The sequence below is a fragment of the Bubalus kerabau genome, chromosome 16 (genome assembly GCF_029407905.1).
Source record: "Bubalus kerabau isolate K-KA32 ecotype Philippines breed swamp buffalo chromosome 16, PCC_UOA_SB_1v2, whole genome shotgun sequence".
Lineage (NCBI taxonomy): Eukaryota > Metazoa > Chordata > Mammalia > Artiodactyla > Bovidae > Bubalus > Bubalus kerabau.
Window position 1 is genome coordinate 12989120 of NC_073639.1, and position 9509 is coordinate 12998628.

At 37.9% G+C, this 9509-nt stretch overlaps 1 long non-coding RNA gene across 1 annotated transcript; it reads right to left on the bottom strand.

Moving 5' to 3' along the window:
- Positions 1-5845: 5845 nt before the first annotated feature.
- LOC129629618 (uncharacterized) lies at positions 5846-8849 on the bottom strand. Its single transcript, XR_008703294.1, has 3 exons — positions 8728-8849; positions 7949-8041; positions 5846-6625 (listed from the first exon to the last, which is right to left on the bottom strand). It is a non-coding gene; the product is annotated as an uncharacterized LOC129629618 (long non-coding RNA).
- Positions 8850-9509: the final 660 nt, after the last annotated feature.

Here is a 9509-nt window from a genome sequence, read left to right on the forward strand (position 1 = left end):
TAATGTGGGTTTATCCTCATATATGGGCTTCCCCGATGGCTTAGCAGTAAAGAATCTGACTGCCAATGCAGGAGACATGGGTTCAATCCTTGGGTCAGGAAGATCCCCCAGAGAAGGAAATGGCAACCCACTCCAGTACTCTTGCCTGGGAAACCCCATGGACAGAGGAGCCCGGTGGGCTACAGTCCAAGTGGTCTCAAGAGTCAGATTTGACTTAGTGACTAAACAATAATATCACATATACAGTGATATTAGAACCTTTCTTTTTTCCTCTGTTTGGTTTGAAACTGATTCACATGAAGTATCAGAGTTTGGTGACTATTTCCTCATTGTCCCACTTAATTCTCACTGAATTCTTTTATTTTCTTGTTTGATGATTGGATATTGCATTTGTATGGTTTCTGAAGAAATAATACAAAGTCTCAGATTTGAGTTGCTAATGAGAATCCTTGACTGCGGACAAGGTTTCCCAGATTAATATGTGGTCTCAGTCTTCTTCAGAATTCTCATCAGTCTACAGCATGATCATTTTTGCATTGGATATCAAAAGCACATTTGTGTGCTGACATAGCCTGCAGAGGAGAAAAAATTTTCAGATATACAATGCATATTTTAACACCATCATGAGATCCCTTGCTGCATCCTCATGCATGGCTGATAAATTATTGAATACTTTATTTATTCAATTCAAACAAAACCCCAATGGTCCCTAATATTTTCTTTCAAAATCTCAGAAGCCGATAAATTTCTAGGTCCAATATTTCTATGTAGGAGAAAGCTGATTGGAAGAGGGAGCCTGTAGCTTCTTGAAATAACACTTTACATAATATTGACAGGAAAAAAAATCAAGGATGAAGAAATTATTGATATGACGGGTAACCCTAAATTTGCCATCAAGCTATAGGGTAATCAAATATTCAGTTCAGTTCACTCAGTCGTGTCCGACTCTTTGCGACCCCATGAATCGCAGCACACCAGGCCTCCCTGTCCATCACCATCTCCCAGAGTTCATTCAAACTCACGTCCATTAAGTCGGTGATGCCATCCAGCCATCTCATCCTCTGTCGTCCCCTTCTCCTCCTGCCCCCAATGCCTCCCAGCATCAGGGTCTTTTCCAATGAGTCAACTCTTCACATGAGATGGCTAAAGTACTGGAGTTTCAGCTTTAGCATCATTCCTTCCAAAGAAATCCCAGGGCTGATCTCCTTCAGAATGGACTGGTTGGATCTCCTTGCAGTCCAAGGGACTCTCAAGAGTCTTCTCCAACACCACAGTTCAAAAGCATCAATTCTTCGGCACTCAGCCTTCTTCACAGTCCAACTCTCACATCCATACATGACCACTGGAAAAACCATAGCCTTGACTAGACGGACCTTTGTTGGCAAAGTAATGTCTCTGCATTTCAATATGCTATCTAGGTTGGTCATAACTTTTCTTCCAAGGAGTAAGCTAGGGAAGAACAAAAGCTGACTCCATGTTGGATCGCTTTTATTTTACCCTTTGCTTTTCTTCTTCCTCTTCTTCTTTTTTAAACTATAATTTCTAAAAGGAAGCTTTCTATAGCTGTAAACATACATAATGACTGGCCTCATGGAACCATGCCCCTCTGCCTGAATGTTAAACTGCTGCACCTCTGTTCCGCTCACAGGGAAACACCCTGCCCTTGCCCCGCTGTGAGTAGCCACAGAAAAGAAGAATCTCATACATCCTCTCTCTCAGGCTGGCCAAACCAGGAGATATTTTGCAAGACTTATTGCCTTTTTGCTTGACTTCCTCACTCCATCCCCCCTTCTGTTCTATAAAAGAAACTGGCATCCAGATCCCAATAAGATTGTACCCTAGGACTGCAGTCCACCTTCTTCTTGGATGCCAGGCTTTCTAACTGACATCACGATTCTAAGGAACACCTCAACACCTGATCTCCAGGTTACTGGTCTGTTATGCAGCAAGTAGACCAAGCTTGGAATTGTTAACAGAGCCACTCTGGGTGCTGCCACTATCTTTACTTTTGGTTTGCTGTTATCTAAGCCAATATCCTTTGAAATATTCAGTTTAGTAACTTACCCACTGATGGGCAACAATAAGAAGCAAGACAACCCACATCTAAATCTCTTCACTTATATTTCCTCAGCAAAGTTGGCAGGAGGGAAGGAAGGAAAAAGAGCTATCAGGAAGAGATGGTCCATGGTTTTAAGGCTTTATCAGACCTGTGACTTTCCAATATTTTTGATTCTATGCTTCCTACAAGGCTTTCCAACAAGCTAGTAAAATTTTGTTTAGTTGAAAACATGGAGGTGATTTGCAAATATCTGAAAGGGGATGATTTATTTTTAGAATTTTATGTTCTTGCAGCTTCAGGTTTGAATCTCCACTGCATTGGATAGAGGAGAAGACACACATGACCACATTAACTCTATTTCTGCGAGATGGTAGGGTGCTAAGGATGAAGGGGGTAAGAAGTGGTTTCTCGAAGCTGGAACTATCTAGCTTTCTTCTCACTTTCCAGTCAGTCTGCTCACATATGGAATTTTCTCTAGACACAGTTATTGGTGAAAATAAGCCAGTAATTCTTGAAAATTGTGTTTCTTCAATAGAGCAAGTACTATCTCTTATACTTAAATACTTTTTAAATATGGATAAATGTTTATTATATATTCTTATGTCTACATTAGTCTAATTGACTCCTTCAAAGAAAGTTTTCATAAATGTTATGATTCTTTCAAATTTTGCACATAAATGAAAATGTACATGATTGAAGGTTTTATTTTCTGAGGACACTTTAAATGAATTCTCCAAATCACTGAGTATACAATGTCAGTTATCACAGATGTATGAATTTGGATGGCCCAGAAAAATAGTAGATAGAAGTTATTTTCAGGAATTATTTATTATATCATTCCTGATTCATTCCCTTATATATATTTCTGTTTATGTTATGAATTTAAGACTATCTCTGCTTTAGAGATAACTAAAGTTTATCTTGAATCAAGTATTATTTGAATTATATAGATGCTTATTGAAAGTCAAAATATAACTGAAATTCTGGATACAGTAAGATGATAACTTCCTTATCTCTTTGTGCCTCAGTCACCTGAGTAAATCTGCATTCTTCCAAAAGAGGTTCTTTGGGGGAAAAAATTGACATCTGGGTCCCTATCTATAACTTGCCTTATCCATGTGACCAGATCAACTCTCATGACTTTTAAATTTCTTTAGAAGATAAACCAATTCAGACTGAAAAAAAATTTAGTTAAACCAATAGTCTGACTTAAATCACCAATTTTATTTTATTATATTTTGCTTTGAGATTGAATTGCACAGATTTTGGAAAAATGGTCTGATGAGTTCATGGGTTCTGTCAAGAGCTCTTCCATATAACAAACATCATTTTGCTAAACAAACAGAGTTTTGACTTGATCATATTGTTTCTATTCTCTGAAATTAATGAGAAAGAGTCTCCAACAATCCAAATCTGTGTACAGAGTCAAGATCTAAGACATCGCTAAGTCCTTACTGGAGCTAGTGAGGGCTGTCTTAGATTTTTCTTCTTGTTTTTGGGCAGCTCTCCTGCCTGAATCCAAGGGTAGGGAACGAACTGCTACATCCTCAGGAGTGACATCTAACAGGGGTTGGGCAATAAAATGGATGCTATAAACCATAATAACTCATGAGTCTGGATTAGCTCCTCAGAGAATGTTCTTTCTCTAAAGTTCTGAAGGGGGATTCCCCCAAGAGTAACAAACATACACAAACTGCAGATCTTTTAAAGACATAATTACTTTGCCCATAAGAGACCTAAGACACATGTCTGCCTGTCTCTGTTTGGAATCACTGCCACCTCATGGATTAATGAGTTCTGTATCCTCCAATCGCCTCATTATATACCTCTCTCTGCTTTATATGAATAGACAAATTTATCAGAATACACTTTTATGAATGTGAATCATTCCTTTTTTAATGATTTAAACTAACTGGTTCATAAGTAAGCCATTAATGAGGTTAAAAATAATATATACAACCTGTGGGAAAACCTGTGTAGTAATTGGGCTTGTTGCCAAGAGCACCAAAGACAAGGGTGGGGAGAAGAGGGGCTATGATGGTGGAAAAAAGGAAAAATACCCCTTTCCATTTTTTAAGGTTAAAAAAACAGTCTTTTTTACCAGAAAGCTTAATTTTATAGTGCTGTGGATTCACACAGCCAAAAATTTGACGACCGTATTCAGAACCACACAGGTCTATTTTATAATAAAGAATTCAAAACATCCGTGTTTGTTTTCTCATAGAAAAAGAAGTCTCAGTCTTTCTGGTCATGATGCCTGTCCCACATTTTGCAGTTAAGCATCCCCAAGAGAAGCAAACAGGAGTCTGTGGTCTGAATGAGGTGTCTCAGTATTTTAGCAGCTGCTTCATCTTTTCAATGATAGCTTCTTCCTAGTAGTTAGTTTCAAGTTAAACCTGAAGTTCATGAAATGCATGTCTTTAAAGAGAAAGTCTCTCTGTATATGTGTTTGGTTTAATACCTGTCTATCCCCCTTTAAATGTAAATTCCATGAGAGCAGGGACTTCATTTTCTGCTCAGTCTTTAGTGCCTGAAACTGGAAGGGTCTGACCCATAATGAGTTATCAATAAATATTTGCTGAATAACCAGCGAGAATATGAGGTTTTAAAATGTTAAAATTAACCAAAGAAATAATTTTACTAAAGCATAAGTCTAGGAACTAAGTTTTCCCTTAACTAAACAGTATGATCTGATTATTCAATATAAAATTTGTAAATGAAAACCAGAGAAATTAATTTCATAATTTTTCATTTTGAAAAGTGTAATATAAGTGGACTTCTGAGATCAGATTTATTTTCGATAAAAACACTGTGAACTCCATCTCATTATATTGATTGACTTCTTTGGCCAACAAGTGTCTGAAACGGTATAAGTCAAAGGCATTAGCAGGTTCATTCATTCAACAAATTAGTATTAGCACCCCTGCTATGAAAGACTCTTTGCTAAGTATTAGGCATACAAAGCTGAAAAAGATATGCTCTTCTCCTGAAAATAGCCTGTGGTCCAAAAGAGAAACAATAAATCAAAATTATAACAGCACACTATTCCTATGATAAATACTCATGCAGAATGCTATCTGAGCTCAGAGTGGGGCACAATAATGATTGAGGATGGAGGGGGACAGAGAATGCTTTCTTAAGGAGGTGCTATCAGACCCGTACCTTGAAAGATGAATTGAATCTAATAAGATGAAGAAATGGAGAAGGACACTTTAGGCAGAAGGCACTGTATGTTGAAGGCAGAGTGACCTGAAATATCATCAAGCAATTTGAATACTGTCCCCTATGACTGGAGAAAGATCAGCTTGTGTGAAAGCAAGGAGATAATCTCATGCTTCTGGTGTGTACAGGCTGTACCAGTGTTCAGTAATCATTGTACAATCTCTATCAAAGTAGAGACCCATTAAGATACAATCCTTCTTTTGTTTGTTTTGAGTAACATTTGTGTAAGCAATCAAGGAACAAACTTGTGGTCTTTCTCCTTTTTTGTTTTTGAGATGAGGTTTTTATGTCTGAGGCATTTTATTCGTACCATCTGTTGAAATGGTCATTGTCAGGTATTGATTTAGAGCAAATAAACTTACATAAACTAATTCCACTGCAAGAGTCATTAACTGTACATTTCGGAGTGGGCTTCTCCGCTAGAATATTATGCCAATCTCTCCCCATAAGAACTCTTCCAATCCAAATGAAGTGTTTTAATGAACTGGTCACAAACCAGTTTCTCAGTTGTAGTGAAAAGGATACTTTACAGGCACTATAAATCATGAAAAATCAATTATCTTTATTTGTCAATCATAAAATTGTAAGGTTATGGACAAGGAGAAGTGTCTTAAAGCAGGAAAGAATGTGAGAAGTATAGAAAATTTGAGACAATGGTGGAATAAAGAAAAATAGAGTGGAGAAGCTCAATGGCAAATTTGTATCTTGTAGCCTGGGGTAAAGGATAGAAGTGTTGTCTTGGAGGGAGACTGGGCTTGAGAGGGAGGCAGGAGGCAAGGGCCAGGGACCTGAAACCATGGGGATCAGTTACTCAACTTTGCATTTAAAATTCAAATGTTGAAAGAAAATTCCATAAGCAAACCATAAAACCTATATTTCCACTAAATAATTTTCAACATTTTCTTTCATTAACATTTAATGTTGTCAGAGCTTGCCATTATATACTATTTTCTAAAGAATATGTCTCCACTGTCTTCAATATCATTGTTCTTGATATCAATAGCTCTATGTATATATAATGGAATAATATCTTTATAAAATACCTTCTTGAGTTAACATTTCTTCAAGCATGCATGAGATTTCAAAATAAACAGGAGACTTTAACTTTTTGTTGTAACACACATTCATGCCTCCAGTTACATACACATTTGGACACCAGCAGTATCACCAATTATTTTTGTTTTCTGTAAATGCAGAAGGAGTTGGAAGGGAAGGCTTCCGTCCTTTTAGCCAGATAGGTGCTTCTGTACTAAAAAGCACTTGCTGAACACATATAAACTCTTCCATTTAATTAATCCCATTTTTGTCACGATGAGTAAACCAGCAGAGACAGGGTTTTTCAACCTAAGGAAAAGTAAGAAAATAAATAAAAAACAGCAATGGAAAAGCTGGTCTTCTATCCACCAACCTCAGGCAGAGAATTAAAACACACAACGGCAACTAATTAGCATTGGCCCTGCAGCATTCTAAGAGGCCAAAAATGAAACACCCACAAAAGAAAATGGCTCCTTATTCACTGCACTAGTTTGCTTTTACTTTTGAGTAATGAATAAATAAGATTCAAAAGATAATGCAGAAAATAGGGAAGCAGAGCGAGGTTGTAACAAGAGAGTGTTTAGATTTGTCCTTAGTCCAAAACTAAGCCTGTAAAATTTTCAACTGAAAACTGTAGAATGTTTTCTTTAATTTATTTTAGATTTAAAATGAATATCTGACACCTCCCTTAACAAGTTATTTAGCAGAATGAATAAAATATTTTAAATAAGTGGAAAAAAGGAATGGAAATAACTTGTAACTCTTCTAGATGATGCAGCAAGCACTGATGGATTTTGCCTTCATCTTGAGGCAAGAACCTGGTTAACAGAGGCTCCCTAAAGGGACCTCACAAGCATTTTATTTCCTGTTTCCTTTGTCAACAAGCTGACATATCATGGATGGCACACACACATCCTCTGAAAAGTTGAACTCTCCCTGCGGAAATGGGCTCTATTAAAAAAAAAAGTAATATATGTAAAACAAAAAATTCATGCCCCATTTGCTCTGAGGTCCCAAAGCAAAGAGATGGACTGTCTAACCTGGCCCTAAAAGTGGGTCATAAAGATAAAATGATTTGGAAATATGGTAGCATTGTAGAAAGAGTTTACCTAGACTTCCAGAGGAATTAGTGTAAGGGGAACAAAAATTTTGGATGCTGATTGAGTGAGTGAGTGATAGTCGCTCAGTCGTGTCCGACTCTTTGTGACCCCATGGACCTTAGCCCGCCAGGCTTCTCTGTCCATGGAGTTCTCCAGGCAAGAATCTTGGAGTGGGTTGTCATTTCCTCCAGGGGATCTTCCTGACCCAGAGATCAAACCTGGGTTTCCTGCATTGCAGGCAGATTCTTCAACATCTGAGCCACAAGGGAATCCCCCCAAATAAATCAGTTTTCCTTAAATATTTTTGGTAATGTCTAATATATTGACATGCGGTGTGTCCATGATACATTGGTGAAAAAGTTGCTGGGATCCTGAATTGCATGATTTCATTATGACCATAAAAATAACAACACAAATGCCACAGCCACTCATGTGTCTTTGTGGTATACATGAATACGTGTGGTATATACGAATGTACATGTGTGCCTGTAGGTGTTCATAGAAAAAAAAGGACTGAAAAGACACGCATTACCCAATAACAGTGACTAGCTCTAAGTAGGGCAGGAAGAACAGGGGCTCCATCGTGGTGAAGACACGGTATATACCTTGATGTTGTTTCAAATGTCTGCAATGAACAAAAGTGGTTTTGTAAATTTAGAAGAAACTTAAAAAATAAGTTTCCTTAATTTCTGAAGCCTCCAGCTGCTAAGATGAAGATGCAGATGAGTGGCTCTGATGAGTAAAAGCGGGTATTACCTGAAGCATCTGTCTCCCTCCTCTGCTCTGATACCAAGCTTTCTCCATCTTATGCTGAGAAGATTTAAAAAAAAAAAAAAAAAAAAGATCCATCTTCTTTCTAAAAACAAATGTAAAGAGAAGAAAAGAAAGGAAGAGAAAAAAACATCCTGGGGCTGTTATACTCACTGGGCTTGGGATACTCTGAAGGGCAATAGTGGTAGAATTATTCAATCCTTTATGAAATCTCCTCGCATTGTTGGAAATAAAAATTTATTTGGTCACTGGAACTTGCTCCCTGGAGTACCTCATAATCCTCTGATCACAGTAGAGGATTATCAGCAGTGAAAACTCAAAAGACCTCAGGAAACCCGATGGGTCATTGAACATTATTTGAAAAATGTCGGTCTTTAAGTTATCACTATATATTCAGACTTAGTAACTAACTGCAAGCTCACTAATCACCATGAGTTTATTGACAAAAATCTTCAACAGAAAATCAATTTTCTTGTTCAAGGTGGAGAGTTTGCTTAATTAGAATAAGCATTTAATACGGGATAAACATTGCAAACTTACCTAGGACCATCATTTTTTCACAGGCAAGCCAAATTAGTTGATTATGTGAACTTCCTTTTCAAGCGAAAATCATCAACAGAGGGCTATCTTTGTCCTTAGGCATCTTTATCCTGAAGAGCTAAACCCTTTTTCCTGAGATAGCTAGGGGTGGTTTAGAAAAAGTGTCTGTGTATTCAGCGGCCAGGCCTGAGGGGCATATTCTCCAGACTTCCGCTGCTCCACGCCCAGCTCTCCTCACCCTCCCCAGAAACTCAGAAGCAAATAATGTGGTCAAAAGAGATGTCTCCAGAGTTCATATTTGCCTTTGAATATAAATGAGATTGGCAAATATTTTAAGAGGGATAAATTCTTAACTTAGGTGCCAGAAAGAAAAAGGCAAACCAGATCCTGTGAAGGTATTTACAAAGTGGGCAAGTTTGCATAAATCACAGTGTCAAACACCAAGAATGCAGGTGGAATGGCTTTTCCCCTTGGATGCTACAGAAACAGCAAGAGCTCAGAAAAGACATAGCTACCACTTAGGTGTCACTCCGGAGAATTCCCTGCAGAGGAGCCCTCCCTGCCACTGCGGTTCTGCTGCTTCCTCTGATACTGGATCTATTTAGAGTCCTGGACCCATCAGGAGAGTTCCCAGAAGTTCTGGAGTGACTACATTCAATTTATAAAGAAACCTTAGCTCATACACATCTAAGTAACCAGGTTGTAAAGAAAAGGCCAAGGTCATGCAAGCACAAGCTACAATTAGCAAGAAGTAAGAGGCATGGAGGTTTTGTTTACAGAAC